Source organism: Microtus oregoni, unplaced genomic scaffold, assembly GCF_018167655.1.
Source record: "Microtus oregoni isolate MIOR12 unplaced genomic scaffold, Mior012 000030F_ref0000283, whole genome shotgun sequence".
Lineage (NCBI taxonomy): Eukaryota > Metazoa > Chordata > Mammalia > Rodentia > Cricetidae > Microtus > Microtus oregoni.
The window spans coordinates 25,580,574-25,590,385 of NW_024543089.1; positions in this window are offsets into that span (position 1 = coordinate 25,580,574).

Genomic DNA, 9,812 nt, shown 5'->3' on the forward strand with positions numbered 1-9,812 from the left:
TGACACACACCTTTAATCTCAGTAGCCACACTAGTTTGCCATAGAAACCAGGTAGTAGTGATGCACACCATTAATCCCAGCACTAAAGAGGAATATATGTCGGGAGGACCCAGCTCTTAGATACAGTCTTGTTCTGAGATTTATCGAGGCAGGATTTCCATTTCATACTAAGTTAGAATAAGAACCAGTGACTGCCTATTTTGCTTTTCTGACGTTCAGCTTGACGTCTGTCTCTGAGTTTTTGTTAATCATGCTATACCTTGGCATTCCTCTCACCCTAATACTCAGTGTTTCTACTCCTGCCCTGCTCAATTTCTAAATGACATTACAGTGTTTCTCCCGAGTCCCAGTTTTCCTCCTCTATACATCTCTTATCATTTCTATGTGATCTGATCTAAATCCTGTCACTATAATCACCATGTGATCTGTATCTCCAAAGCAGCAAACTGGTTTTCCTCTTTGGAATTCTAACACATTCCTTGTGCACTTTGGCCAAATAATGCTTTCTTCTTTCTCCCCAACTATGCCTCCATTGAGTTTACTTTCCTGGTTTGCTAAACAGCTACTGAGTTCATGTCCACTTGTTGTCTGCTATTAGGTTATGTTTTCTGGTGAAAGCAGCACTTTTCACTGAAGTGTTGATAACCTTTCTTCTTGGCCAGCTTTCAAATAAAGTATTTTCCTTTTCAATTTGTAGAAATGAGACATGCTAGCCCAATTCTAGTATCATTAGAATGCAATCTCTATCATCCCTTCCCTTAATAACCCTCTAATTTTCTTTTTTTTCCACTAGTACAATTTATTCAAGTAAACTAGTTCTATGTAATTTGGATTAAAATACAATACGGTTTTATAGTATATTGGTGTCTGGCTTAAAATCCTTGCCTAATTCAAAATGCCATAGAGTAATTTTGCAAGCTTGTGAGCTATCATTGTGAGAATACTCAATGTGTATCTTTCTTCATAAGAGAATGATTTGTATAGTTCTAGTAATTAATTTTGTTTTTCCTTTAACATGCTCCCATCTGATACTTTCATGGTTAGCTCCTTTAATAATTTAGGTCTCAGTCTTAATTCTTAAGGTTTTTCTCTAAGAACCCAAGTTGAAATTACTTTTCAATTATTCTTATTCTAAACTGTAAGGTTCTTGTGTATCATGTTCAGTATCATTCTAGGCATGTTGAATTGTTCATGTCACATAGTAAGCATTTGATAAATACTTGATTAATGACTGGCAGGATATTTTAAATGCATGTCTAGCAAGTCACATAATGAATCATTGTGAGATATGCTGGAGTGTTTATTATGAGGGAGGAAGCAAAGGTAAACAAAACTTTCTCCTTCAACACATAGGTAAATTTTTCCTACGCAGACGTCATCTCAACCTACACAAAAAAAATCAAAACTTTATTAGAAAAACTGTTTTTGGAATAAAAATATCAGTTCCTATTTACCACTGTTTTTCTGTATTTTGAAACTGACATGGTTTAAGTACAAATTTTACACTTTAATTTTAAAAATAAAAATAAATACCCGTTAATAGTGTTTTCTATATTGGGGTTTAAAAACGCACAATGGATCTTACAATCTCACTAAAGTACAAATTTATAACGGAATAATTGAAATCAATTTAGATCTATTAGTATTTTAAAAATATATACTAACTCTAACTTTGGAAAATCTACAAATTCTCCATAAGACAAAACTTATTTGCAAATAATTTTTAATTTTGCATAGAAATGAGTGATGTTTCTAAAGTTTTTGAAATATTTTCTAGTACCTCAGAGCAACATTCAATGTGCAGAAACATTTATTAATTTGAAAAGTAAATAATTTACAGATTGAAGGATACTATTATACCCTCTTAGTCGGTTAAAAAAATGTACAGTTCTCAAAATATGTGCCAACAACCTCGACTGTCTTATCTACCATTCTGTATAATGATAGGAAATAATTACACAGAAAAATATAAACAAATAAACCCTATGTGAAGTAGTAGGGGCGGCGGCGGGGCTGCGTCCCCCACACCCCAGCCGCCTACCCAGCTAGCTTATGCCCCGAAATAATTACACGGACTCTGTATTCTTTTAATCACTGCTTGGTCCATTCTCTTCTAGGCTAATTCTCACATATTAATTTAGCCCATTTCTAATCATCTGTGTATGGCACCCCAAGGTGCGCTTACCAGGAAGATTCTAGCCTATGTCCATCCTGGGTCGGACCTTCATCGCGTGTGTCTGCCAGAGAGCAGGGCATGGCGTCTCTGCTGAGGCGTCTGCTCCGGAGAGCAGAGCTGTGGAGTCTGACCTCACTTCCTCTTCCTCCCAGCATTTTGTTCTGTTTACTCCTCCCACCTATCCTCTAACCAATAAAATGGGCCAGGGCAGTGTCTTTATTAGCCAATGACCTTCCTCCATCATTTCCCCATTTTCGGTTTAAACAAAAAAAAAGGCTTTAACTTTAACATAGCAAAATTACATATAACAAAACAGTTATCAAGTAAAAGTTACAATAATCTTTATCATAACTAAGGAAAACTATAACTATAACTAACTATTCTTAACTCCATCAAAGACTCCAGAAAGATATAATATTACCTAAGTAAACAAGAACTAAGAAACTTCAAACTCTAGAAATGACAAAGACATCTCGCTGCCTGGACAGTCACCCAAAGTTCTTTTGTACCATTGGGGCATCCATCTTCAGCCTTCAGGCCCATGGTATCCAGCAGACATTTCCATAAAGCAGGAAAATTCAAAGTCAGTTCAGTCACTATCTGTTGTGTCCTGCAGAATGTCTCACAGACTCTTTCAAAATGAATCAGGAACCCCGAAAGGTCATCTCACCTTAGGCAAGTTCAGTAGTCCTCTCTCTGCGGGTTCTCTGTGTCCAGTTTATGCAATAGTCCAGGCAAGAGCAGTTTCTTGCCCAAATGGCTATCAAAACTCGATAAAGATCCTCTTCGATGCCCATCTTCTTCCTGAAGTAGATTGGTGTTGCCAGGAGCAGAGTGTCTCATTGTCATGAAAAGTCCTCAGTTATTAAAACATTAAATGTCCTATTCTGTAATCTTTGAAAGACATGAAGAATGTCTATCTAAAATATATCTCTATATATCTAGAAAATCTAATTAACAGACTACAAGCTTTACTATTATTGATGATTATCCATCAACAACCTATACTTCTTAATTATACAGTACATATTTAAATGAACTACACAATCACAATACCTTAATCAAAATCAGAAACACTTATACATATAACAAAATTGACCATAAATCTCTATCAATAAAGCAAAATCTATACTAATGCAAATTATTCATACCTATATCATATCCCCCTTTAAATGTAAAAGAACGTTTATAAACATTTTTTTGGGAATATGGGCGCAGTTATTTCTCTCCAAACTGCTTCCTGCTGAATGGGGGCGTCGTTAATTAGGTCTTTCACGGTATAACCTGTGTGTTAGCTTCATCTCAGTTGGCAGTTGAGAGAAGCAATTTTTTGAAGGCATTCACACCAACCCTTCAGGAGGGCGTGGTCCATCATACCAAATCAGAATAGAAGAAATGAACAGCGTCTCATCCTCTGTGAAAACAAAATAAGAAACTCCTTTCCAAAGCATCATGTCCTTAGGTCCAAATTTCAAATTCAAGGCATCAAAATATCTATGTTGGATTAGCTCAGCAGCATTTATAAATAAATATCTTTTAGTAGCTGTTGCTCTTTCCTCAGCATTCAAACAATTCAAAGAGAGCATAATAGCATACTGTATCAAAATTCTCTGTGTATTTTCCATCTTTGTACAGCTTTGTTTTAACCTCTATTTCGTTTATTTTTACTTTTAACTCTTTGCTTTTTGAGACAGGTTCTCTGTATCTTTGACCTGAAGTAACTCTGTAAACCAGGCTGTCTGAACTCTCAGAGATCCGCCTGTCTCTGCCTCCCAGGCATTCGGGATTAAAGGTGTACACTACTACACCTTGAACTCACAGAGATCTGTTTGTCTCTGCCTTCTAGGCACTGGGATTAAAGGCATGTGCTACCACACACAACAACTCTCTTCCTTTTTTTGTTTTTTACTTTAAGAACTTCAACTTTTAGCTTGCACATATTTTTAACACACTTTAAACCATTCAGAAATTTTCTCTGTCTTTGAATCTCTCTTTACTGTATATCTCTCTTTTTCTGACCACATGAATCTTTAATTTACCAAGCAATCTCAGTAGGACTAAAGGCGTGGCTTTGCCAGGTAGATCCAGTCCATTCCTTAGCTTTCCAGCCTCATGGCTGAGGTACTGGCTGTAGCCATGTTCACTGCCACAACTGTATGGCATTTCAAGGTCCCTGCCAGCAAGTGAGCTACAACAGACAACACTCAAGTCCTCTCTCGGTAGCCGGCCCTCCTGCCTCAAACAGTCAGAGTTTGCCCTGGCAGGATGGCCCAGAAAGCCGGCATTTTTAAACGGCGCAGCTTTTTTCCTGCTATGGCTGAAAACCGAAAAGCATGTGTTCAGCTTTTCGTCAACACCGTTTAAGTGTTTCGTGGCAGGACCTCTTAATGAGCTGCAGGCTTTGCAGCTAAAGCTGAGTCAGGAAACCTCTCTTAGATGAAAGCGCATGCTTGCCTCTAACAAGCAGAGCAGACCCGAGAACACAGCGAGTCTAGTTGCCATCAAACAAATCGTAGCACTTTACTCCAAATGCTCTATTCAAAAGCTCTGTCTCCCGCAGGAGCCAGACAGAGATCGCAATGGTGGCACAGCCCCAGGAAGTCACGCTTTAAAATGACACAGCGTTTTTTTTCTGCTACTGTTGCCGAATCAGGAAATCTCTCTACAGCACACCACCAACAAACAGCAAAAATCTGTGTTAAACTCTCTTTTCCTTATTTTTAAGCCTTCTCAGGTTTTTTAAGTGGGTTTAGTCCATCACGTGGTGTGCCATATGAAGTAATAAGGGAGGCAGCGGGGCTGCGTCCCCCACACCCCAGCCACCTGCCCAGCTAGCTTATGCCCCGAAATAATTACACGGACTCTGTATTCTTTTAATCACTGCTTGGTCCATTCTCTTCTAGGCTAATTCTCACATATTAATTTAGCCCATTTCTAATCATCTGTGTATGGCACCCCAAGGTGCGCTTACCAGGAAGATTCTAGCCTATGTCCATCCTGGGTCGGACCTTCATCGCGTGTGTCTGCCAGAGAGCAGGGCATGGCGTCTCTGCTGAGGCGTCTGCTCCGGAGAGCAGAGCTGTGGAGTCTGACCTCACTTCCTCTTCCTCCCAGCATTTTGTTCTGTTTACTCCTCCCACCTATCCTCTAACCAATAAAATGGGCCAGGGCAGTGTCTTTATTAGCCAATGACCTTCCTCCATCACCTATGTAATATTATCGTAGAGTACATCACTTCTTCTGCTATTACGGCAAATATTCCCCTCCTGTTTGCCATTCTTATCACTGTTTGAGCACTGTGGTTTCAGTAAGAGTTCACTAATTACAGAGCCATTCACTGGTGCTCATCAGGAAGAGTTAAATGTGCCTTTGAGGATGTATATTTGTATAACACCTGGAGGAATTATGAAATGGGACTTACGGAAGAAAAGTAATACTTTGTGCATGGTGACTGCGAGTGTTTGATCAGACAGCTTCCTCTCTTACAGTCACAGGGTGAAAATTCATCTGTAGAACAATGGACTGAATTTGGCAATGAGGGAAGCAAGGGAAACCTGAAGCATTTCTCTTCTCATCTTTGACTGTGAATTTTTTTGTGCCTGTGACTTTGGGCACTTTATTCTTTATGAACTAATATATGTCGTCTTGGTAGAAAATTACTGAAGTCAGCTTTCCTTAATTTAAACAAATGATAGGGAATTATTTATCACCAAACACATTGGGCAAAAATCAATTCATTTGAAAAGAAAAAAAATGCAATGAAAGTATCGTCACATTATATTTGTGTTAAGAGTTTCTTGGGTCGGCATTGTGGTGAATGCCTTAAATCCTAGTAGTCTGGAGGCAAAAGCTGATGAATCTCTGTGAACCAGACATCTGGTCTACACAGTGAGATTAAGGTCAGCCAGGGATATACATTGAGACACTGTCTCAAAAATTAAACAGAAAAGACTTTCTTTGTTAAAAAGTCCAACTGGAATAAATAGTGACCACTTTTAAAAGGTAAGAAATTCTAGAGATAGCTGAATACTTTTGTATTATGTTGTTACTTCTTAAGATAGAAATATCAGGACCGCGAGGGGTGCACCCACACACTGAGACAATGGGGATGTTCTATGGGGAACTCACCAAGGCCAGCTGGCCTGGGTCTGAAAAAGCGTGGGATAAAACCAAACTCGCTGAACATAATGGACAATGAGGACTACTGAGAACTCAAGTACAATGGCAATGGGTTTTTGATCCTACTGCACGTACAGGCTTTGTGGGAGCCTAGGCAGTTTGGATGCTCACCTTACTAGACCTGGATGGAGGTGGGTGGTCCTTGGACTTCCCACAGGGCAGGGAACCCTGATTGCTCTTTGGGCTGATGAGGGAGGGGGACTTGATTAGGGGAGGGGGAGGGAAATAGGAGGCAGTGGCGGGGAGGAGGCAGAAATCTTTAATAAATAAATACAAAAGATATCATTCCAAAAATTAGAAATATTAGAACTTGGGATAACACGCTTGTGCATACATAGGGAGTGGATTGGGCTCCCAGAATCCATGCAAAAGACAGGCATATGGTGTGTGTGTGTATCTCTGTGTGTTTATGTGTGTGTGTGTGTGTGTGTGTGTGTGTGCATGTACGTGCGTGTTTTCTACTGGACCACACTTGGGAGGAATGAAAGTTTTCGCAAATGTGTAAGGCGATTTACAGATAGGATTGTTGATTATTACCCACAAAATGCTAGAAACTGAATCTAAAAAATTCAGTGATTTATACGGAGTACACAACTTGCCGAAATTCTCCAGTGGTGTTAAATGCACTGGGAAATGTGAAGGGAACCCATAATACAAACATACTTTCCTAAACTGTCTTATACCTTTTTTATCAAGTAAATCATGTAGAGATTGTACAATACGTTGCTCACTAATTTCTTATACAATCCTAGTAATAAAAATTATTTGACATTCCTAGCATCAAAAATAAAAGTCATCAAATCAATGTATAAGTTCAAAGCACTAGTGCCCCCCCCCCCACACACACACTCTGTAATCAGTATTTGAGTGTAATTTACTGTTACTCTCTCTTTATTCTGTTGATCAAGAGACATTAAAGAGAAGTTTTCTAAGGGGAATATCTAAACTTAATTTCTGTATGTATTGGAATGGGCTCCAGCAGGTCAGTTAGTCCTTATTCTGCACCATCTCTAAAACACAATAAAAACTATGCATGTTTTGTTTTCTTTTGCACTTGCTCTCTGCAACACATTAAAGCGGGACCAACCTTACTCCTCTCCTAGGCAAAGATCCAAAAGCTTCTGACAGCATGCCTGCAAAATCCAGACCTCCTATGCACAGTGCACAGCAAACATGGACCACTTGAACACTCATTGTCAGCAGCACCGCTGTTCCTCATCCTGGATGCTCATGAATGTGTGCTCACCCTCTTTCTGCTGAACATGCAGACTCTTTTATAATCCAGGCTTCAGTTGTGTGTTGTCCTGATGCATGTCACTTTCCACGATCAGACTCTGAAAATCAATTATCTGTGTTTCATACGCCATGCATCGTCCTGGGCGTGAGATGGAAATAAAGAATGTTTAAGTATGGAAAAATTACTAAAGCATTGATAATAAAGAAATTATTTACAGAAAATTTCCTAAATCAAATTCAAAGAGGGGTATAGTGTAGCTAGTTGGTTCCACTTCAGGCATCACAACACAATCCCTGGGTGTGAGTCACATACTCAGATATCAAAGATCATTGTGGTATATTTGTAAAAGAAGAAAAAAGTAACCAGCAAGTTTACTTAAAGTAACTAAATTCACACTGTAAGAAAGGTTAGTATACACTTTACTATAACTTTGCAGAATAGTTTAAGATTAAAAGTACTGATACAGCTGTCCTGAAGGTATCAAAATTATATGCCATTAAAAAGATTTTGACGTTAATATATAACATTGCATAATCCTGGTATATATTCTATTGTATGTAAAAGGGCTAAATGCTTCACACTAAGTACTTTGTTGGGAAGAAAAGAAATAACCATGTATGACTCAGAGAGTAGTTTCTGGCATTTTCTGAAATGTATTGATCCTGATTCTATTCCAGGATTTATTAGAAGCAACCACACTCACCTGCTAAAAGCCAATACCGCACTTTTCAGAATATAACTTGGTTTGTTTAAGTGCAATTATTTATATCCTCATTTTGACATCGTTATTTACCCTGCTTGAATTAAAGAATAGTTCCTCTTCATCTGTTCATGGCTTTGAGTTTTTGTGTCTTGGGCACTGCCCATGATTGCAAAACACACAATTGATGCACAAAGAATTTTTGTACTAGAAATAGTAACTTTGAGATGAAGAACGAACCTGAAAGATGGGTAGAAATATGGAAGATTCCATGAAATTTCATTTTAGTTCTCTATAGCAAAGCTCTCTGGAAGCATACTTCTGCCCTTCACCATATTCTGTAAGAGAACTTCATTTTGAAATGCTTTTAAACATTACTTCACATGATTATTAAAATTAAATTAGTGTACAGAAGATAGTAAACATAAAATGGCCAACAAGTAGTAAAAGCATCATTATTCATCATTAAATAAAATCTCTTTCTACATTATATTGAATTGAGAAATGACTTTTGTTCTGGATGATGCCAAAATCTAGTTTTGGAATACATGCCATTCCCTCCCACCTCTAAAGTATCTGAAGTAAATTAATTTGCATCTCAGTAAAGGGGAGAAGGCCTGTGATTATCTTCAGAATACTGATAGATTGTTAAATGGCATCCCCATTATTGCAAAGTTGATCTATACATGCAATTTGCATCCATTTCGCTTGATGCATACAAGAGCACTTCTAGTGCTGTGCTACAGAAAAAGATCTATTTGAAAGAAGGCATATTCCATGCAATGAAACCACTTTTTAGCCTGCACTTTTTAAATATTTGTGAGACTATTTTGTATAATTTTAACATATAAATTTGTGATTGAGACTTTGATAACTACTGTCTATATTACTAAAAATAGAAATAAATAAAACTGGTTTTTCAACTGCTTTTCCAAATGTTTCTATATTGTTAGAGGAGAAAACTCAGTGTGTTTTGGAAATGCTGACAGTTCCCTGGATTGAACATGGTTTGTTTACAAAAGCACAAATTGATTTCCAAAGTGTGGTCTGAGATAATGATGTGGAACAAAATATTCCTTATGCTGTGAGGTCTCTGACTTCAGTTCATTTCCTCCTTTCCTCTTTTCTAATTAAGAAAAATCAATATATTTAAAAATTGTTGGAAATTCCAATTTGGGAGTAGTGTGGGGGAGAAAATGGTATAACTAGTGTATATATAATGCTTGAGGTCATGTCATAGTGACCACTTAGTTATGCAGATTGGATTGCTACAACAAATTGCTACATACTCAGTAACGTAGAAAGGCAGAAATGGCTCACATTTGAATAATAGGAAGTTCAAGATCGAGTCACCAGTGTGTCAGGTAAAGATGAGCTGCACCATTTTAAGATAATAACAGATCCTACATGGGAGTGGGGGGGGGGAGGAAGAGAGAGAGAGAGAGTGAGAGAGAGAGAGAGAGAGAGAGAGAGAGAGATCTAGGGACCTTTTATAAGGACACAAATCCCATGCACAAAGA